The sequence below is a fragment of the Vitis vinifera genome, chromosome 8 (genome assembly GCF_030704535.1).
Source record: "Vitis vinifera cultivar Pinot Noir 40024 chromosome 8, ASM3070453v1".
NCBI lineage: Eukaryota > Viridiplantae > Streptophyta > Magnoliopsida > Vitales > Vitaceae > Vitis > Vitis vinifera.
In genome coordinates, this window is record NC_081812.1 from 7,291,599 (window position 1) to 7,314,752 (window position 23,154).

Below are 23,154 nucleotides of genomic sequence, written 5' to 3' on the forward strand. Positions count from 1 at the left end.
ACCCTCATCCGTGTCTCCATTTGATCTCAAACTTCTCCCCACTAATGACATGATCCAAACAATTCAAATCCACATGGTTATAAAGTATTTTTTAAGTAAACCTTGGAAACTACCCTTTTTCTTTAGCAGTTAATTTTTTTCATTTAAGATTTCAATAGCTACCAAGAAAATTGTCTCTTGTCAGGCCTCTTAAAACCTCTTTCATGAGACCTTAGCAATGATATTATATAAATGAGTAATAAGACTAATGAGTCTTAAATTTCTAATGTGGATGGAGCTTTCTTTTTTGGAGCTATAGCTAAAATGATTAGTTTTAATATTATGATTAATAACTCAATTCGCATGGAGCCTCTAAAAAACTCTTAATCAATCCTTCTTTAAAATCCTCTAAAGATGCTAGAAGAAAACCATACTTGATGCAATATCACCATTAATATTAAAGACAACCTCTCTAATTTGTTTATAGATGATTGTCCTCTAATGTTAGTTAAAACAAGTATGTGTTGGGAATCTTTGGATCTCTCTATTCCTAGCCCTGAATCGCTTAAGGTGCATGCTACTAGTCCTAGGGCTCTTTACATCTAATCGTAGCAAAAAAACATGACAATAAAACCATAAATAAAATAAATCTGGAGAGAATGATTTAGATGTTTCCAAATCTATTCCAGTTCAATGAAGTCGTGTAGAGTGAATCGCAAGCCTCTCACAAACCAAACAACCTTTCGTTCGATTACTCTCTCTCATAGACCCAGGTACCAGAGAAAGGTGGTCTTCCCTCTAGAATGGAGGGTTAGGGTTTCTCTCCGGAATCGCAAAGTGAAGAGTACAAAACTGAAGTCCTAAACCCCTAAGAGAGGCTTTTTTGTGGGCTTTAGTGACTTGAGCCCAATTTGACTTAAATCCTTTAATCCAACTCACTTGAGTCCTAATTAGTTTATTATCCTTATTGAGTTCTAATTAATTAATTATCATCGTCTAGAAAAACCATTCATATGATTGAGTGCAACCTTCCGCTTTAACCAAAATGGCGTTCTGCATGTATATAGAAACCCAAATATGCCCTCAAAACTGTGTTACCATGAATCAAAAGCTTAAAGGGAGACCATTGAGACTCATAGGAAAATATTGGCTCCTTAGAATTTAATTTTGAAATTGACTCAACATTTTGCTACAAAGAGTCAACTATACTACAATCTCCTATGAAATTACAACGAGATACAACTCGGGTTTATGACCTACTATTTGCTACATGCAAGCTTCCCATGAATTAGTGTTTGTAATCTAATGAGGTATATACTATAAACATCTCAAGATTACATTTTCAATCCTTGAATTACAAATCCTCCTATCATGCGATTAATGGATGTACTCTTGCTCACAAAATGCATATGTCAAATTCTACTTAAGTAATTACTACGACCATAGTTTTCTTGATCACATGTCCTTAGAATCATCCAAAAAGACATGCTATCTTAATCCCATAAGATATCATGGTGTTTCAATTGAAAATACCTGTTACCACCAATCTTTATCAATAATGACCCAATATGTGGGGAATATATGATCACTTAAGGGTCTCTCCCATAGATCAAAGTCTCCTGGTGATTTTAGCTCAAACTTAATATCCTCTTATAGTTCATTGTAGGTCTTGTCTAATGTGTAACCATACACACTAAGGCACTTACCATGGGAACCTTATGTCGATAACTAAGACCAGACACCCCTCTAATTAAGAGGTAATGTATTGCAACCTCAAATGAATTACCTAAGCCTATAAACCAATTGTGAACAAATCATTTACTTACAAGAAACTCATGAATTGGTTATTCCATACAACTCCTAATGCACTTAAGTTATATACAATGCAAGAGATATAAGGCCTAAATGCACAACATATATAATGTGCAAATAAGATAGAGAAAGGAAAACTGGAGTCATACTATAAATACTAATGAATTTCATTTATTGTTACATCATGTTATGCTTTAAGGGTTCTATCCAATGGTTTGTACTTGATTTGCCATCTAAAACAAAATATTAACCAATATTTCCTTTGTATGGAGAACAAATATAGTACCTGGGGTTAGAGTATCAGATGAAGTTAGACACTACAACCATGTCTTTGCTCTCAAAATCTATTGCATGGGTATGGATTAAATCCCTCATATACTTATAATTTTTGTACTTAGCATAACTTTGATGATCTTTCCATGAATTTTGTTGGATGTTGAATTCTCTATATCTTCCTTTTTTTGTCATGTTTTTAAAGAATAAAAAGAAACAATAGTTCTCTTCTCTAGTGTGCCTTTGATATGATCATGTTGATTAAAAATTTGGATAAAATGGGTTAGGTAGATTAAATTATGTATTTCTACAATTAGATTCTATGTGTTGGTAAATGGAACTTCCATAAGTTTTTTTTTAAAAAGTTGTATGGCTTTGAGATAAAGCAATCATACACTCACATGTTGGCATATGTGAGAATAATTGTATATTGATTTGAGGAAAAAATGTACATCTTGTAGACAACTATACAATGAGAAAAGGAAACAAATTAAATCCTAGAAATGTTTCCCAAAAATCATGGAAATTTACAATTTTGACTTCTTAATTTAAGTTGCTATTACAATTATTGAATTTCCTATTAAGTGGCTGAATAGCAACCATTATTTTCCTATTAAATAAGGGTCAAAAAGGTTGAATAGATGTGGTTGATAGACCACATCTATCAAAATATTGTTAAGAATTTCTTATCTTTTTGGAAAATATTGTCATTTTCCACTATGATTGATGAAATTGAAATTTTGACCTTTTATTATGACTATATAGGTCTTTATTTCAGTACTAAATGTTAAATATTTCAAATATTGAAATTCAATGAAATATAATTTTTATCCCTGTGTTAATATTTGATATTCACTTTTAAAGTCATATTTGTTATGAGCACATATCATATTAATGACCATTGCATTAAGTTTATTATACATATTTTATTAAAAGAACTAGTGTACTTAGTACATTATTTATCGTCTTAACATTTCTCATATTTTCATTCAAAATTTCCATTTTTTAGAGCCAATTTCCATGATTTCTATCATTTTTGCCAATATCTATATTTTCATTGATATTTTTGTACAGTCAAACAAGAGTATTTTTGTTGATATCAACATTTTCATCTCTGATTTTGGAGACTCATCCCCATTACCTCAACTCCTTAACCTCTTATATAACATCACAATTCAGATTATGCATATATCCACATCTCAAACTTTTAGCTATGCCATCTCTTATTACTATTTCTATAGTTTTGATCTCTTAAATTGGTCAATGGACACCGATCTATAAACTAAGCTTGCCATGTGGTAGGTTAAGTGTTTATACAGTGTGAAATGGGGTATTGTTTTTCTTTAAAATTGGATAATTATGAATTTTTTTGAAAGAAAAAATTGTACCTAGTTAGGCGATTAGGGTATTTTTTTTTCTTTTTAAGAAATATTTGGTTTCAGTGGTTTTTGAGATGGACAAGTGCTTTTATGCATTTTCTGCATTGAATTTTTTTTTCGTTTTTTGGTGAATTTTTTTAGTACTTTGCCAAGTTATTTGTATCTTTGTTGCCAAACACTTTTCATTTGCTTTAAGAATTTTTATTTCTCTTCGTTCTACAGTTTTTTCTTGCATACAGATTTGAGTGGGCAGTATCAGAATTTGCTGCGGCTATCGCTTTGGAACTTGGTTAGTTTTGTAATTAATTTTGAGAAGTTTTATCTTTCTTCTTTCATAAATAATTTTTCTTGCTTTGGTGGGAAACTATTTAACTTTTTGTTTTTTTTTTTGCTTTTGGAATTCTCTTTTCTTTCTTCTATAGCCCTGATTTGTACATGTTCTAACAAATTAATTCATTTTATTAATAGAATGAATGGTAAGGAAACTTTGGCATAGTAGGAGGCATTGTTTAAATCAAGTTTGTCATAGCAGTTGGTGTTAGTGAAAAGGTTGCCATTACAGAAGTAGTTCCCTGAATATCACGATGAAATGATCAATATAATTAAAAAATAGAGAGGTGGATGCAGGGTTTTAAAAGGCGTACCTAAGGAACTTCTAGGCAGAAGTAGTGATGAAAATGTTGTCGAAACTCAGTAAAATGTCATTGATATTTCATGTGTCAGTGGATCTCGATAGAAAATATTAGGGGCTATATCTCTTGGTTGAAATTTCTGGATATTTTCTGAATTTTTTCCCCATGTATCTATTTTTTTCTTGAGTTTCCTCAATTTATCAGGATTTTTCGATTTGGTCAAAGCACATGTTCAAAGGGTTCTTAATTTTTTTTTTCAAAAAGTGGTATGCCTAAGGCTCAAGCACTTTACTTTCAGGTGAAGTGCCAACTTCCATCCACTTAGGCAACTTACCTTTATAAAGTTTTCTACCCTAAAAGCTTGGATCTTTTGCAGAAAATGCGTCACCAACTCTAACTCCCAAGCATTAAAAGCCCTTGAGGAAACGAGGGGGTCCATCCACCCCTATCACCATCCGGGTTCCAAACATCCACCACCCAAGCTTCCTTAGATGAAAAAATGGTAAATAAGGAAGGGAAGGACTCACAAAGTGGCTCATCTCCACACCATTTATCCATCCAGAATCTCACTCTTTGCCCATTACCCACTTGGTAGGCCAACCTACCATTCAAATAGTTCCACTCCTTCCTAATAGCTTTCCACAATCCCACACCATATCTCTCACTCACTTCACTAGAGCGCCACCCCCATCCTCTTCACCATACATTTGACTGATGACTTGCTTCCAAAGGGCCCCTCTTTCATTGGCATACCATCAATGCCACTTGCTTAAGAGAGCTAAATTCATCAGAGAGAGATTTCTCACACCCAAACCACCTTTCCTTTTCTCTAAGCAAACTGTGCTCCACTTAACAAGATGCGGTTTTTGCACAAGAGCTCCACCATTCCAGAGAAAATCCCTCTGAATATTCTCTAATCTCAACATCACTTGTCTTGGCATGGAAAAAAGGGACATGAAACAGATAGGCATGTTAGACAAAGTGCTTCGAATTAGAATGAGTCTTCCTCCTTTTGAGATATATTGTTTCTTCCACATTGCTAGCTTTTTTCGAAATCTCTCTTTAATGACATCCCACACTGCCACTGATTTGAAGGGGGCCCTCAAAGGAAGACCCAAGTAGCGGGAAGGGAGATCACTCACTTTACACTCCAACTCCAAGGCCAAGTCCGCTATATTATGCACCTTGCCCACCGGAATTAACTCACTTTTTCTAAATTTATTCTCAAACCTAAGTAAGCCTCAAACCACATAAGAAACCAGCTTAGATAAGTCATCTGGTCTTGAGACGCTTCATAAAACACAAAAGTATCATTAGCAAATAACAAGTGTGAGATCAAAATCCCCTCACCATTCCTACCTCTCACCCTCCAACCAGATAGGTAGCCCCCACTAATAGCCCTCCTCAGGAGACAACTAAACACCTCCATGACTATCACGAACAAATAAGGGGACAGGGGATCTCCTTGTCTCAATCCCCTTGAACTTTGGAAAAAACCAAAAGGAGATCCGTTTACTAAGACAAAAAATTTCACAGTAGAGATGCACTATTCTACCCATTTAATCCATTTCTTCCCAAAGGTCATCTTTCTAAGCACTGAAATCAAGAACTTCCAATTCACATGATCATACTCCTTTATATGCAACTTGCACAACACACTACCTGCATTGTTTTTCAACATCGAGTCCATGACCTCATTTGCAATCAAAACTATGTCTAAAATCTGTCTACCCTCCACAAAGGCATTTTGGGACTCCAAAATCACCTTCACCATTACCTTTTTAAGTCTATTAGCCAACACCTTGGCCAGCAACTTATAAAGGCTGCCCACAAGACTAATCAACCTAAAATCTTTTAGATCTTCTGCACCTCCCTTCTTAGGAACAAGAACCAGGAAAGCTGCATTCAAAGACTTTACAAATCTGCCCCCTTAATGGTAGTCTCTAAAAAAACCCAAAAGCTCTACCTTCACAACATCCCAACAAAAAATCCAAAATGCCATAGTGTAGCCGTCCGAACCTGGAGCTTTGTCCTTGCTTAGATCTGAGAGAGCTGCAAACACCTCTTCTTCCAAAAAGGGAAGCTCCAGCCTCTCAACCTCATTGTTACCTAACCCCATAAAGGACAACCTGTCAATACAAGGACGTCATCCTCCTTCTTTTGAATAGAGATTATGAAACGCCCCAACCACACTACCTTTTAAATCATTCTCCTCGGTAAACCAACAACCATTCACTTTCACCTTGGACAATCGGTTTCTTCTACTATGAGCATTCGCCATCCTATGGAAGAATCTGGTGTTATTGTCCCCCTTCTTTAACCTCACTTCTCTTAACTTTTGTCTCCAAGAGATTTTTTCCCTCAAAATCCAAGTCTTATAAGACTCCCTAGCCTCTTTTCTAGCTTCATACTCTTCCAGATTCAGGGCTGAAACTTTCTCCTTCTCATCCCAATACATAACCTGGTTGAGAGCTTCTCCTTGTTTAGCCTTAATGAAACCGAACACTTCTTTATTCCAAGTCTTTAAGACTGCTTTTAAAGCTTTCAATTTTGCGTCTAAAACAAAACTAAAAGTCTTAGTGAAATTAAAGCTCACCCACCAATTCTTAACCTGACCTTTGAACCCCTCCACCCACATATTCTCAAATCTGAAAGGAGAGGGTCTCCTCCTCATACCTCCTCCATCTAGCAGAATGGGAAAGTGATCTAAAACCGATTTGGGTAAAACACCTTGCACAGACCCATCAAACAGGCTGTCCCAGTTATCTATCACTAAAAATGGGTCAAGCTTGGATTGGGATTGGTTATTCAGTCCACCCCTCCAAGTAAATGCACTCCCCTACAAGGGGATGTCCCTCGGCTCCAAATCCTCTAATACTTTTGAAAATCTCCTCATTATTGAAGATAACCCTCTTCCCCTACTACGTTCCCTAAGAAATCTTATCATATTAAAATCAACACCTACACACCAAGGGTCGCTTCATAAGCCTCTTATTGCCCCAAGCTTTTCCCAAAAGTCCTCTATTTTCCTTCTGCACACTAGACCATACACACCAGTAAACTCCCACAAAACCCCATCCTCACAGTTCTTGAAACAACACGAAATTGAGTATACTCCTTTATCCAAACACCAGAATACCACGAGCTGCTCCCCTTGAATTGACTGCACTCCAATCTAAATGTCTTCCCACCCTAAGGCTACGCACAAGACCAATGGTCATTTCTTTAATTTTGGTTTCTTACAAACAAACCACGTCCACCCTTTGAGATTTTATGAACGACTTTATTATCTTCCTTTTATCTTTGTCATTTGCCCCTCTAACATTCCAGGATAATAATCTTATCTTCATTTGCACCCCAACATAGAAGCCCCAATAGAATTACCCAATCCGATATCAACCCTAGCTTTTTTATAGCTCACTGTCCACTCTAACTTCTTGAGTTCCCTAATAGATTTTGAAGATAGTGATTTTGTCTTTCTAGACACCCCATCTTGCCTCTTTTGATAAATTCTCCCCTTCATCCTCCTCAAAAGGTACAAAATTTCCTCTTCAAAACCTTCCATCGGCATACCAAGGCATCGATTGAACTTCACGAGGTAGCTAGAGTTCCATCATTCATCCCGTTCCCCCTCGTCTAGTTAAAAATCAGTCATCTCTACCAGTGGCCTCGCAAAACTGACCCAACTGAGATAATGGCAAGGTGAGTTGCGCCATCACTATCTACCGAACCACAAGGAGGCTCTTTCCGACCATCAAGGACCAAAGTATCTTCAGACGACACTACTCGTAGAGGATCCCAATCCATCGCCACTGCCACTGAGCCTTCTGATCCACTGGAAGCCCCCTCCGGCACCAATAGAGCTTCGTCGGCCCCCAAGAAAAGAATAGAAGAATAGCCCCGAAACCCCAAAGAAAAAAAAGAGTGGGAGTCAGAAATGGGGTACCTGAAGGCTTCTGCCATTAGCGCCTCGTCGATGAGGGTCGGTCAACTTGAGAATGACCCCCCGACGGTGAAGTCTTCGTCAGCCAGCACCATCGGCTCCATCCCCGGTGCTCCCATGTCGGTCTTTGGGAGAGTTCTAGGAGAAAAGAGTCGCCTAAATAGGAAAGGGGGATGGGCTTCTTTAATCTTAAGCCCAATAGGCCGCATAAAGCCCTTAGCCAAGCCCACATCCACAAGACTGGAGGGGTTAGAGCCTACAACCCAGCCCGCACCACCCTTGGGCTTTTCTTGCACCCACTCACTTGAGCCCAAAACCTCTTGTCTCTTTTTCTCCACACAGCTAGCTGTCTTAGAACCAAGCCCAAGAAAATCTGAGTCCAGAACAATACCCTTGGTCGGCCTACCCGCTGCACCAACTACACTCCTATTCCTTCTTCCATACTCAAACTTCTCCTTTGACCCAAAATTTTGATCAACAGGTTGGCTCTCCCTCACGCTTCCACCATCACGTGAGCCACCCACAAATTCATCCCTAACCTTTTGCCTTGCACTTCTACAAGACTTGACCCATGGCACTACCTGAGAAACCCATTGAGGGGCTTCCCACCACAGATGAACCGTAAAATAAGGGTGACTGACCACCACCTGCAATGACCCTAATAGATCCTTCCCAGTTAGTGGCTCTCACCAAGATACGTGCCCATTGCAACTGAGAAAAAAGAGTTGTTTCCTCATCCATAGTTGCAAGCCCATGGAGGGGCTTCCCACCATAGATGAACCGCAAAACAAGTGTGATCGACCACCACCTGCAATGACCCTAACAGATCCTTCCCAGTGGCTCTCACCAAGTTACGTGCCCATTGCAGTTGAGAAAATTCTTCATCCATGGCTACAAAACCCCCATAGCTCTCCCCAATCCTCTTGAAAACCTCTTTGCTCCAAAAATGGAGAGGGAGTCCTACAATCCTCACCCAAACTTCCTTAGCATGGCTTCCATTCCAAAAACATCCCACTTCAGGTCCCCATCTTTGCAGCTGAAACTCTTTCCTTAAACCATTTGTTGCCCCTTAAAAGCACCATATCAGCCTCACATTTATTCTCAAACTCGAACAGCAAAAGGGCCCACCCAACTTGGAGATTTTTGAACCCCCCCTCAAAGCCCATTGGGCATGCACCCACCCCTTCAAGGATGACAGAGGAGGAATCGAGTCTGAATTGTTGCCAAAACAACCAACCAAGCAGTGACTTAACTACTCTTCCATGCAAATAAGTTCTTGATCCCCAAAATGCAGCTATAAAGACTCTCCTGGTTCCCCTATCTTCACCCTCGTAGCATCTGCATAAGTTCCTTTCACTTTCTCTTTGAAACTACACCCAACCTTTTCAAAGATGGGAACATTAGAAAAAACTTTGCTCACTACTAGAGTGGAGACTCCTAAGGCCTTCAACTTCTTAGCCAACAAGAACCGTCCCCCAACTAAACCTTTGACCTCTAGAAAAACGAGACAATACTTCTTAGCTTCCACATCTCGCACAGAGCGGAGTAAAAACCTACCAGCTTCATTCGATCGATACTTCAACTTGAACTTTCTTCCCCCATCTTCCCAAACTTTTAGACACCTTGAACTTGAATGTCCTCTACACCAAGCTTCCACACTTTCCAGCAAGTAGCCCAAACTTCTTTCTCAAAATCTTATCTAAGAGGAAAAGCCTTTACTCTTTTCCAAAATAATCCCTTTAGGTTTACCTCAGACTACTTCAATGGAGATTTCAAAGGTCTTGGATTCCACTACAAACCAACATTTACCACCCTTCAAACCTCTTCTCACCTCCAAAGCAACCATCTCCTCAAATAGTCTCAGGATCATGTATTACTCATTTAAGATAGTGCCTTATCTCTTAGTTACAATCTGATTTTGACCGTGAACTATGTATAAGTTTTGGTTGGGGAGTGGGGGAGAAGAACATTTGTTGGTATGAAATTATAGCTACACCTAGGTTTAATTTTTACGGCTGCTCACCTACCACATGATTATGCCCTATTGAAAATCGAAACTGAATTTTGAAGTGTAAGTGGACCCTTGATTGTACAGTAAAAAGAGCACCCTATATAAATTGAAAGAATAAAATGATCTTTTCTCTTAATAAAAGGGCTCTTAAAAGTTGAACTTAGTTGCTTTTCCTTTTTGTGATAAAGAGTTAGCGATTCAAAATTAATTATTTTCAATTTTAAAATAATCCCCTAATGAAAAAAAGGTTTTAGTTCAAAAAATGTTATTTTTGAGAATCTATAGAAAAGAAGACTAGCCTTAGAGAAATCAAAGGAGTAAAGTGATCCTTTCTATTAACACAAGGATTCTTAGAAGTTCAATTCAGTTGCTTTTGAATGTAATCCTTTTCTTTACAAAGAAAGACAATTTAAAATAATCCCTTCTTAGTGGAAAAAGATTTTGAATTAAAGAAAGTGGATATATTTTAATTTGTTTGAACTTAAAAAGTAGTTCTTTCTTGATAAAAAATTATTTTTCAAACTTCATTTCTTTCCAATATCATATAGCATGCAGTGTGTAAACTGTCCACTGAAGGTCAGGTTCTTAGATATTTTCAGAATAATGTAGAGAAGTGCAGTTGTAGAATATAGGTGGTGAACAAAAACAGGGGCCACCAGAATCTGAGTGATGGAGATAAAGATATTATGTTATGTACTAATGATAGGTGTAAATTAATGAAGTGATAGAAACAGGAAGTAATAGTATTTATTTATTTATGATTATTATTATTTATTTTAGGGTTATTATTATTATTTAGTAATAAAGTTTTGTTAGAGTTAACATTATTAAAATTATTTCCTACTAGAGTTAGGACTCTCTCTCTCTCTATATATATATAAGTCCAGTTATTGCTATAATTATTAACTATTGAAACAAGAAAACAAGGAGCACTACGCTTATCGGAGAAACAAAAAGTCACCGACACTAATACAACTTGCACTATGCTAATATCATTGAAACAAAAGAACGCTAGGCAACTTCAATACTAACATAAACTTTCACTATTCTTTCATCAAAGAGCTTGGGCACTAATACATCTAAAGACATGTTTGACACACTAGGAAACATAGAGGATTATTGTACTATAGAATCATAGATGTAAAAATAGTCTTTAACATATATATATATATATATATATATAAGTCCAGTGATTGCTATAATTATTAACTATTGAAACAAGAAAACAAGGAGCACTACGCTTATCAGAGAAACAAACAGGCACCGACACTAATACAACTTGCACTATGCTAATATCATTGAAACAGAAGAACGCCAGACAACTTCAATACTAACATAAACTTTCACTATTCTTTCATCAAAGAGCTTGGGCACTAATACATCTAAAGACATGTCTGACACACTAGCAAACGTAGAGGATTATTGTACTATAGAATCATAGATGTAAAAATAGTCCTTACTTAACCCTTTTAACATTTTGAAAAAGGAAAGTAGCTGCTAGTACAAAGATCTATTAATATAATTTTTAAAATAGTTAAGATTCTATGTTATTAAAAGTTATGCATTACATATATATATATTTGAAATTTCATCCATGCTTTTTATTTACCCCCTTTAACATTTTCCTGACTTAATCATTACGACTAGAAATTCGAAATTCTCATGCTAACTTCCTATTTCGAGCTTTTGGGGTATTTGTCATCCCATCACTATAGCAAAAAATTCCCTTCTATTCACTTTAGAAACTAGTTAAGTTTTACGGACAAAATATCTTACAATGATTAGATAAATCAATTGAAAATTCCTATGATTTAAATTTCAGAAAGTTTAGACCAATTTCATCTAACTTCTGTCATATATGTACATATGTTTTTGTATTAGCTTAGATATCTATCTTAGGCTATTTTGGTTGTTATATTCTTTAGACTTTTAACTGTTTATTTATTATTAACAGGAAATTCATTTAGCTTTTAGATTGATGACCTGGAATTTCTGAAGAAAAGTGGAATAAATCCAAGAAAGGTTGGACCTTAAATTGAAAAGAAATTTTGTTTTGTAACTTTATTGTATATCTGAATATTCCATATTCTTCCATTTGAAGATATCTATCTATATTTCACAATGCACATAAGATTGGTCACTGTGAACTCTACTTGGTTATCTAAATTGAAGAAAGAAAGGAAGAAAAAAGAGAGAAGTAAGGGAGAAAAATTCATTCCTTTTCTCTACTTATGTGGGAGAGTTACAGCGGAAAATTGAAAAGAAAATATCTTGACCTTTTGAAGTGTTTATGTCTTTTGAAAAGAACATCTCTCTAATCCACAAAGGAAAATTTCTTTTTTTTTTTTTTTTCATTTTGCTTCTAAATAATCTCAAAGCCAGAGAATCCCTTATCTTAAAATGTAGCATTACACTTACCTATTAATGCAAAATTTTATCAAAATGCACCATGTTACCCTCATCCATTGTTCATTTTCTGTTTTCTTTGTCTTTCCGGCAAAATTTGGATACCAGAGACTTAGGAAAGATAAATATAGGGGAAAGATAGAAGGAAAATGTAAACAAGTTTGATTTCAAATAAATTTTCTTTCTACTCTTTCACCCAATTCAGTTTCTTTTAAGCAGATGATTAGTAATTTGAAATGATTCAAATTTTGAAATAATTTTCATTATTATATTTCATTTTCCTTTGTATTTTCCATCTCAACCAAAAATAGAAATTGAGATTCCTTTTGTTTTGTTTTGTTTCTTTGTTCTCTTTTTTCATCATAGTTTTCTAGATCCAAATGGAACCTTGATCTGTTAAATTATATGAGATGTCCCTAAATTATTGGGTGGCATATGATGTTTAAAGATCTTCCTTTCTTTATCTAGATGCAATAAAATAAATATCATTTATTGGTTGGCTTACATTGCTTTATTGCTGCAATTTGCAAAAGCATTGGTGGAAGTGTTTGCTGAAATGATATTCATCCACAATTTTCCGCATGAAGATCTACATCCTGGTAATATCTTAGTTTCTCCAAAAGCAGAAGGTCGGAGCAGTTTTTCTTTAGGTATGTTAGTGATTGATAATTTTATGCCAATCAAATATTTAAATCTTATTTATTTTGTATCGAGATTTTTTATTAACTTTTGCTACTCCAGCTTCCTTATCAAATTTTCATGTCATGGAAAATAATGCAGTTCTTCTTGATCATGGGATCTATAAAAAATTAGAATAAATATTCAGACTGGACTATTGTTAGCTTTGGAAGGCTCTGATTGTCTTTGACTCAAACAAAATACAGTATCTAGGCGATCAATTTGGTGTTGGGAAGTATTCTAGATAATTCCCCCTTATATTCACTGGAAGAACTATTGATAAGTGAGTGTAGACCTTCCATTTTGTCCTCCTAGCACATATCTTATTAGGTGTTTGTTCGGTACTTTATAGCAATTCCCTGGTGGCCCATTACTACTCATGTAGCTTATCTTTTCTAAGCCACCTTGGAGACTTTGGTTGAGGGGTTTATCCAGCTCCTCATTGTGACCTTGGCTGCTATTTGAGTTTAGATTAGGCTTCACTTAGGTGCACTTTAGGTTAGACTTAGTTAAGCCCACTTGGACTCACCTTAGGCCCATTTAGGTACACTTGGCCCATTAGGCACCACCTAGATCACTTAGGCTCACCTAGGTCACTTAGGCCCACCTAGGTCACTTAGGCCCATCTAGGTCACTTAGGTGCACTTGGCCCATTAGACATTCTTAGCATGACTTGTATAACTTGCATGGTTACATGACTTGCATGGCTTGTGTGGCTCATTTTTTATTTATTTATTTATTTATTTTTATTTTTATTTTTATCGATCACCTATTTTTTATTTACTTATTTATTTGTTTATTTATTATCTTGCTATTTACTCATTTATTTATTATTATTATTTTATCATTCTCTAAAATCTTTATTCATTTATTTGATTTAATAATTTGATGCTTTGATAGGGAAATCTACCAACAGATGAGGAAGAGTTTTGAAATTTGTAAGACTTTGAGAAGGAAAGAAACTCTTTTGGGCATTATTGAAGATCACCTTTGGAGAGTTGAAGATGGATGAAGTTGAAAAATGTGGGACTCCTTGGGTGATATGGACGGATTGTTCTTTTTGAAATCCAAAAAGAATTTTTCTGATGGAGGAAACAGAGAATTTGGAGAAAGGAGGACGACTTCAAAATGGACGGCTGCAAATTGCCATAAAAACCACGGGCTGGTGGTTTTAAAAGGGGAGAAAGAGATTTTTTTCAAAGAGAGAAGGAAGAAAAGAAGTGGAAGAAAGGAAGAATTTTTCATTGCCTTCGTGAGAAGAAAAAGAACTCGTGTTCACCAGTCTTTTGAGGGTTTTGAAGACAACTTAAAGTCGAGAAATTGGAGTGTAGATTACCAGGTATGTTCTCTGAGATTTTGTTATTGCTGCTTGCATTCTACTCTTTATTCTCTGGCTGTTTCTAAGAATTTATTCTTGCTGTTTGGTGTGGATGCTAAGGGCCACAGTTTGATTTGTTGAGACTAGTTGCTTGCATATTTACACTATTTTAGTTTTCCTTTTGATGTCTTTGGTTCCATCTGAAAGCAATCTGAATATAGGTCCATCTTTAAACTTGATGCTAGAAGTCATGCCCCTGTTTATGTTCTACTCTCACTTTGAATACCCGCCCATTCCAAGCCTATGGAAGTTGCATGAAATGAGGCTTTGCAAACTTTTGCTTGTTTTTCTGTTGCCTTTCCCCTGGTTATCTTTTACTCCACTTTTTTCTTTGCTATCTATTCCTGTGTACACTTTCTTCTAAGTCCTCTATTGGGGTAGCGTGAGGTTTGAGAGGAAAGAAGATGTGCTCAGGTTATTGAGTGAACTGTTGAGGAAAAGCTCAAACAAAAGAGGTTAATTCTTGTTTTGAATCAAGTGATGGGTTGATTACTACCCAAAAAGTGCTATTTTACACCTTTAATGCATTATGTTTTAAGCACTTTTGTGTAGTAGTTCTCCATCTTTAGTCCAATTGGCATGTTAAGGACCTAGCAATGTCTTCTAATCATATTTGTGGCTAGTTTTAATGTTTTGACAGCTTTTTGGATCATTAAGACAAGTCAAGCAAAGGAGAGAAGCAAAGAGAAGCAAAGTGAAAAAAATCAAGATGTAGCAGCTGCAGTCTTCTTTCACACTTTTGGAGCACTTCCCGAAGTCCATTTTTTACATGCTATATACCATTTCAAAGCTCTGGAAGTCAAGAATCCAACGCTTCAAACCGTGTACGATTTGGAGCTGAAATGAGGAAGATATGGCCTTCGGAAGCCAACTGCTCCAGGTTATGCGAAAATTTCGCATTCCACAAGGTGTTATGCGAAATTCGCATAACATTCGCATAACCATGCGTGTTGCGAATTTTGCTCTGCCTTTGCCGACTCCACTTTAGATATTTTCCTTTGTATTTTGTGATGTAATTTCCTTTATTATCCTTGTAACTAACCAATCATAAGCTTTTGCTTTTGTAAAGACTTTAAAAGGGGTGGAAATCACCTCTTGGAAGATATAGAATACGTATTACGTTTTTACACTTAGAATTTTACAGAGCTCTCTCGTTTCTCTTTTCTCTTTATTATTTTCTTTTTCTCGGAAGCCAAACAACCTCTAAGGATGTTTGCCCGGAGGATGAGAGGCTAAACTTTCGGTTTCTTGGAGTAAAGGAAGCTAGGTGAAAAGTCCAGATGAAAAGGTGGAAAGCTTCCATGCATTAAATTCAGGTAGTTGGAATTCATAAACGGCTTCTAAATCCAAAGTTTTGCTTTAAACCCCTTAGAATCACTTTGAATGACCAATACATGGTAAGCTTCAGGTCTTTATGGATGCTTATTGCTAGATCCATATTAGTCCATTAGTTATCATGTACGAGTCATTGGAAAGTGATTCAAGGTGAAGACCCATAGTGTCTTAAGCCATTAATGGACCTTGACTACCATTTCTATTGACCTTTTATGGATTAAATCTTCATTGTCAAACCTATACCGGTTCGGGAAATAACTATAGGTTAAATCCCCAATGCGAGGAGAAAAATCCGGAATTTTCCACTTTCTATTCTGAACTTGATCCTAGCAACCCTTAGCTCCGGGAGACTTTCTTTCTTCCATTTTTAATTAGTTTATGTTAGTTTAGTTTTAAACACTTTCAAATCAAATTTTATTTTCTTTTAAACTTTAAGTTTTTGATCAAGGAAATCATTAAATCCAATTTCTAATTTTGAGTATATCACTGGTAGAATGAAAACCCATCCCAGAGTTCGACCCTAGAGCCACTATACTATAGTAGCTTTGCTACATTAGTATGAGGTCATAGGTTTTATAAATGTTTTTGATTAAATGACCCAATTGGAGTTACACGCGAATCATGGGTGTATATGTATTTGGGAGTTCCAAACTGGTAGAGGACATTTTTATGAGTTTATGGTAATTCTAAGGTTATTGGAATGAGTTTTGAGGAGTTTTCAAGGTCTAAGAGAGAGAGAGTGAGGCAAAGGTGAAGTTTCCGAGTAATGAGGTGAAGCCGTGAGAGAGAACAGAGGCGGTCTTTATTTTCTTGGGGCTGATTTCTATGAGGGTGCAGGGTACTTTTGAGTTAAGTAAGAAAAGTTTATTGAGCTGGGATCTCTTTCATGTAAAGGAGCATTCATCGATTTTGGGAGGAGTTAGACGGGGGAGGAAAAAGCAAGATATTCAGAGAAGAAAAGCAAAGAGAACAGAAAGGAAAGAGGGTGGCTCGTTTTGGGGGTCTGAATAGTTTTTGGAAGAGAATACAGCTTATCAAAAGGTAAGCAATATTCCTGTCGAAGTGGGTGGAGAAATTGGCGATAGTGAGGCTCCTATGATTGTAGTTGAGGAATTTTTTGGAAAGGAGCTCTACATCTTGATTGAAAAACAAAGGTTTTGAGTGGATATATAGTCTTAAGGATTTCTTATTGTCCCCATTGGAATTTCTAATAATGAAGGAACATAAGGAAATTAAAAGCTAAACTCCAGTTTCTGACATCGAGTTCACATGATGGTCGAGTATCTCGTTTTGAGTTGGTTGTTTAGAAAAATCACAACCAAAATCACTTTCAATTAGTGCCAGAAGTAGATTCTGAAGTCCCAATGATTGAGTCGGTTTCGAAGAACACATATGAAATATGATTTGTGTACAGTGACAAAGAATTTAGTGAGAAGATGATCAATGATATTTGGTATCGGTGTTGCTAGTTTTGGAGGTTGTTTGTTGGATAAACAGGGAATTACCTTATCTTTTATCCCAAAGGATGAACATGTAGTTCAGATACAGTTTGCTCCGGAGAGAGTTCTTGCTATTCTTGTAGTCATTGAAACCCAAAAACTAGTATATCCAAATGATGTATGTGATTTTGTCCTCTATGCCTGCTTCAGGGTCCATTGAGATGCAGATGGTGGAAGACCTAAATTTACTGAAACCCAATAGGATCTTCAGAACTGAAGGGTATTTTGTATGGTCTACTTTCCCTGCTTATCATAAGGATGAAAAAGATCAATATGTCTGGAATGCTGTGTTTGATGTGACAAAATCTACAAGCGAGAAGAGATGGCTTTGTCCTCTGCCAATCTTCTGAATGCCAGTGGCTGGAAACCATATCGGCTAACGCTAACTTGGTCAAAGATTTGCAGCAAAAACATGTTTACTTGGCCTAAGGAGCATTATACCCAGATGTGGTTGAGTCTTGCCCACCACCTAAAAGTTGTAGAAGCTTTTCTGGTGCAGAGATGGAATGGAAGCTCCACAAAATCTTTCAGAGATCATCTCTCAATCTCAGCACACGGATACCGTCTATAGTTCCCCCTAGCTACATTTCAGTACCAGTATCTAAATCCAGGTCTGTCTTCACGTCTTGGTACTCATGTTTCATCTTTAGCAAATAAAATAATATCTTGTGAAGATGATGCTTCAAAGACAGCGTTTGGAGCTCTTGTTGGCGAGGGAGATGTTCCTAGGATTGTTGCTTCATCTCTGGAGAACAGTTTAAACTCATTTGATCTCCATCCAATCTGGACCACTATATAAATGATAGCAAAACCTTCCTTGAGGCAATGTGCTTTTTGATGGATCCCAATAACTCAAAGATATGTTTTGTTCAATCTCCTCAGAAGTTCAAAGGTGTGTATATTCTACTCAAGGCTCAAACACACCCTTGTTTAGTTGGGTTTTAGAGTTTTAGCTCTCTTACCCGTCTGGGTCTGTATTGGAGAACTAGGTATCACGTAAATGTCAGTTTGGGGTTTTTCTTGGAACCTTGAGCGTTCGAGTTTAAATATTTTTTTAGTTTTGGTAAACTGAAGTTCACTATTTAAACCACCTTGAAGTCGATATTTCATCCCATTTGAGTATGAGATGATACAACCATCTGATCTTCTCTTCAGCCTGTTTCATCGGACTTTAGCTTGCTAGAGATCTAAAATGCTTAGGGAGTTCTAGATGCACTCTCCTTCGCACGTGCATGCAACCTGTATGCATGGCCACCATAATGTACGTGTGGCTAGTTCTTACTTGTCCTCAGCCTTGGTATCCTCAGCATCTAGCAGTCCCTATGGGCAACTTGACAAAGAACAATGAAGATAACTACCACCCCACCAGTTGCCCCCCTTGCATTCACTGCTCCCCAACCTAAATATCTTTCCATTCCAAGACTATGCACTAACCCCAGGGACATCTTGAATTTTAGTCTCATGCAAACACACCAAATCCACTCTTTGAGACCTGATCAGGGCCTTGATTATCTTCCTTTTATTTCTATCATTAGCCCCTCTAACATTCCAAGATAAAAATTTTAACTTCGTCTAAGGGTCGAGAGTCTGGCCCCACCTCCTCTAACCAAAAAGTTCTCCTTGCTCGCACCATTATAATTAATGGACCACTCTAATTTTTTTAGTTCTCGATCAAACTTAGTAGACCTTGTGGTTTCCCTCTTAATACTTTGCTCTCTTCTTCTCTTGGTCCTTAGAAGCAAATTCAAAATTTCACCTTCAAACCCTTTCGTTGAAAAACCCAAAAACTTGTTGAACCTCGCCAGATAGTTGTCTTCTCATCGACAACCTTTCCCCTCCAAATCCTGTAGCAACTCCTCATCCTCACCCCCCACTCCTTCCTCAGCCAGAGTTTTCTCCCCCTTAGAGGCCATCTTCCTAGATCTGCCATCAACCAAAATAATACTCAGTGGGTTCTGCTCCTCTTCACCATCCACGGAGGCCAACCCGTCGAAAGACCCCTCCTTCGTCACAACTCGAATGAAATCAGAAGAATGAGTAGAAAAAGAGAGCTCCCGACCCCCTACGGAGAACGAAAGGGTCTCGACGTACTTGGAAGCCTCTACAAATAGAGCTTTGTTAGTCAACGACGCTCTTTCCACCACCTCAAGGGCCTCCAGCGACAAAGCAGCCCTCGTTAACCCTACGAGAGGATCCTCATCTCCGCTTTCTTCTCTAGCCTTGCTAAGCAAAAACTCATCTAGAGCCCTAAAAAAAGGGACTGAAGACTCTGGCCCAATTAAATCCCCTCCTCCCGTTGCGCTAACAACTTTGGGCCAAGGCCCATGACCAACTCCCCCTCGCTGCACCCTTTTAAATTTTTTAAAGCAATGGGCTTAAAGACCCGGCCCAAACCCACCTGCAACTCCTTATCTTGTCCTTGGGCCTCCCCAAGGCCCAATCTAGAAGACCCACAACTGAGACCACTCGTCCCTAAAAGTCAGCCCAGTCTGTTTAAAAAAGACTTCTCAACCCCTCTCTCTTGGAAATGAGAGTTACCTACCCTAAACCTCTCTTTAGTCTCTACGATAGAGACCTCAGCAAGAAGGGTAGTTGGGTTGCCTCTAACTGACGACATGTCCTATACCTCAAGCTGCAAGTTCAACTGCTCCACCTTCTCCCTTTAACTCCCAAAGCAAGCAACGCATGAACTTCCCCCCTCTTCTTCTCCTTCCCTTGAAACGCCCTCCTTGTAGTTTCTTCCCGCCGACACCACCTGTGCGAAACAAGGAGGAGTCTTCCACCACATATGAAAGGAATAACACCCTAACCCCACAACAACCTGAGCAATGTTAGGTAAAACCTTTACCGCACGCTTCACCAAGATCTGATCCCACTGCAGCTCAGTTAAAGAATCAGTATCTTCATCCACTACAACAAAGCCTCCACACCCATCATCGATTCTTTTAAACACCTCACGACTCCACAAGTGAAGTGGGAGCCTCACCACCCTCACCCAAGCCTCATTAGCAAAGGAGTCCTTGCAAAGACACCCCACCTTTGGGTTCCATCTATCCAAAATAAGAAAATTCTCCTTAATACTTCTTTTGCCTCTAGCTAGAACTCGCTCAGCCTCACTTGGTGTCTCAAATTCAAACAACAAGAGTTCTATACCTAACACATCAACACTTAGATTCCCCTTTAAAAGCCAATGTTGAGGCATCCATCTCCTTATGAAATCTAACTCAGGTAATGGAGTTGAATTATTACCCCACCAGACACTGTTTCATCTGTTCTAACCTTCCTCACACTTCTTTTACCCTCACCTCTAACCAAACTGAATCACCTATTCTTCCCAATTTTGACTTTACAACATCTGCGTAGGACTATGTCTCCACCCCCTTCTCCCTCCACAGAACCTTTGGGCCCCCTTTCACCCTCAGCGGAACCTCTAGAACTCTGGTTTCCTTTAAGCCTTCTACTAGGACCACTCCAAGACCTCTCAACCTTTTGGCTAAAGGATTCCAACCATCAGACAACCCCTTCTCTTCTAGAAAGATAATGCTGAATTTTTTTTTACTCAAGATCACAGACAGAGCAAAGAATGAACCTTCCTGCCTCATTAAAACGTTGCTCCAGCCTAAACTTCCTTACCCCCTCCTCCCAGCTAAGAACCTAACTTCAGTTATCGATCTCTCTACAACAGGCTTCTACTCCTTCTAGTAAGCACCGTAAACTAACCTCCCCTAATCTAATCCATGAAGAGATACCTTTGCTTCTCTCCTAAATACAACCTTTCAGCAAGATCGTATTCAATGCAATATAAGCATATCAAACACCAATCTCATACGTGCACCCATGTGGTATTATGTTGATACTTGACATGAGTATTTTAATTGAAGTTAACATATTTGTATATCATCAGATTTACCTATATTTCTTATTTCTTTTTTTTTCCTTTTGTTTTTTTATGAGTTTTTGTTCCCACTGTCACAATCTTAATTCCTTGTTCTCTTTCTTACAACTCTATGGTTATCCTACATCCAGATAGTTGATATGATCTTATTAGGTGTGGCATTGGAAAGAGTGGAGTCTAGTGAAAGTTTGTAGAGAATGGCTTGTGTTGTTTAGATAGAATTCAAGCAAGCACTTTAGAGTCATTCTTGGTCCAAGTGGTTATGGATCTACTACATGCAACTGATTCTATGTTTATTCCATGAAGATATTGCCTAATGGCTTCCATTAAATGAAGTGAGAGGACCATTATATGTAATTTTTGTCATTAATTTTAACTGAAATAACCTCATTGTTTCTCAATGATGGTGTAAATATCAAATACCCATCTAAATTTCTGAAATGTAAATACAAAGTAGATTGAAGAGAAACAAAATTGATCTTTTGATACAAAAGGAAAAGGCTCTAAGACTAAAGATTGTAATTGGTGACTACGAATTTGATCATGATCTTTTTTATGCTCTATAAACTTGGGATTATCAAAGAATGGAATGGATCCAATACCATACAACTATTTAATACTTTTAGTAAACAGACCAACAGTGGATATAAGATCACACTCCTGGTTAAGGCCCAACCCAAACAAAATTAGATTAACTTAAGTAAAACCTAGTATTGGGAATATAGGGCAACATATTTACCCATTTATTTGTTTGACAATAGGAGAAGACAGTTTGCTTAATGGCATCTGGGGCTGATTGGTCATCAAAATACCCAAGGTAAAGGACAATGCTATGACATGTCATTCTATAAGAATCATTTGAAAGAATCATGTGAATTAAGTTTTTGTATAATGAACCTAAAAATGTAGATCTTGCAATTCCTTTGTGAAATTCAGTTTACATTTTGATTATTGGAATTGGTAGTTTGGGAATATTTGCATATATATTTCATCTAAGCTCATATGATTTGAGATCCTATGCACCCTTGTTGGGGGTTCTAAGGCATTGTACCCCAACTCGTAGAGGGTTAAGTTAGAGGCTTTTTAATACTATTGAACTTTAGATCTTTTAGACTAGTTGGTATATTTTAACCATATTTTATTTGACACAAGGAAAAAAGTAAAGGAATCAAGCCATGACTAAGAAAAAAGGAAAGGTTATATTTGAAAGATTTATGATATCTGTTTTGAGAAAATGAATTTGGTTAATATGTTGTGAATATGATATTCGCTATTTTGATTTCTCTTTCGAACTTTCAGTTGATCTTCCTTCTTTTATTTTTTTTTCCATTACTAGGCTACTAGCTCATCCTATTTTTAGCCCCCGAGGTGATTATAAGGTGTGTGAGGTGTGAATAAGACGGAATGGAATCTGAATTTGGTCTTGAATTCAACATAGGTGCAGTCAGCTTAGGATTATATCATGTTTTAGAATATATTGAAACCTAGATGCTTGAATATGGCCTTGGTTTTGGAATGTTGACTCATCTCTTAGAGATGTAGTCTTATCCTCATTTAACTTGACAAACAACTGTATGGCTCTAAACAAACCCTACATTTGTCAAAAAGCCCTCAAATCAAGCTCTAGGATAGTGTTTTAAGAGAGAAGGTCCTATCTCTAATTGGTATACCTTTCCTTCATTTCCTCAAGATTATCTCGAGGCAAAACATTGAAACATGTTTTTTTTTTTCATGGTTGCTATAGTGCTTTAGAAATATTAACAAATTATGTGTTTTGCAGTAAATCAACTCTCATGAAGGGAATGTCAAATGAAGAGAAGAAAAAACTAAAGCAGGAATTGAAGTTCCTTAAGATGAAGGACATATCATCATTCATGGAATCTCTGCCACCTGACTTTGTTACAATATTGTGTACAGAGTAAGAAAGGAAAAAG

The 23,154-nt window shown here is 37.2% G+C and overlaps 1 long non-coding RNA gene across 3 annotated transcripts in view; it reads left to right on the forward strand.

Moving 5' to 3' along the window:
• Positions 1-15,620, forward strand: part of LOC104878053 (uncharacterized) — a 28,396-nt gene extending 12,776 nt beyond the window's left edge. The window contains exons 3-7 of one of the 3 annotated variants that reach the window (XR_009466376.1): positions 3,666-3,732; positions 11,984-12,051; positions 12,969-13,085; positions 14,014-14,452; positions 15,115-15,620. This is a non-coding gene — a long non-coding RNA (uncharacterized LOC104878053). Of the gene's footprint in view, positions 1-3,665; positions 3,733-11,983; positions 12,052-12,968; positions 13,086-14,013 lie in introns of all 3 variants that reach the window. The other 2 variants (XR_002029349.2, XR_002029350.2) reach the window with 2 other exon arrangements.
• Positions 15,621-23,154: the final 7,534 nt, after the last annotated feature.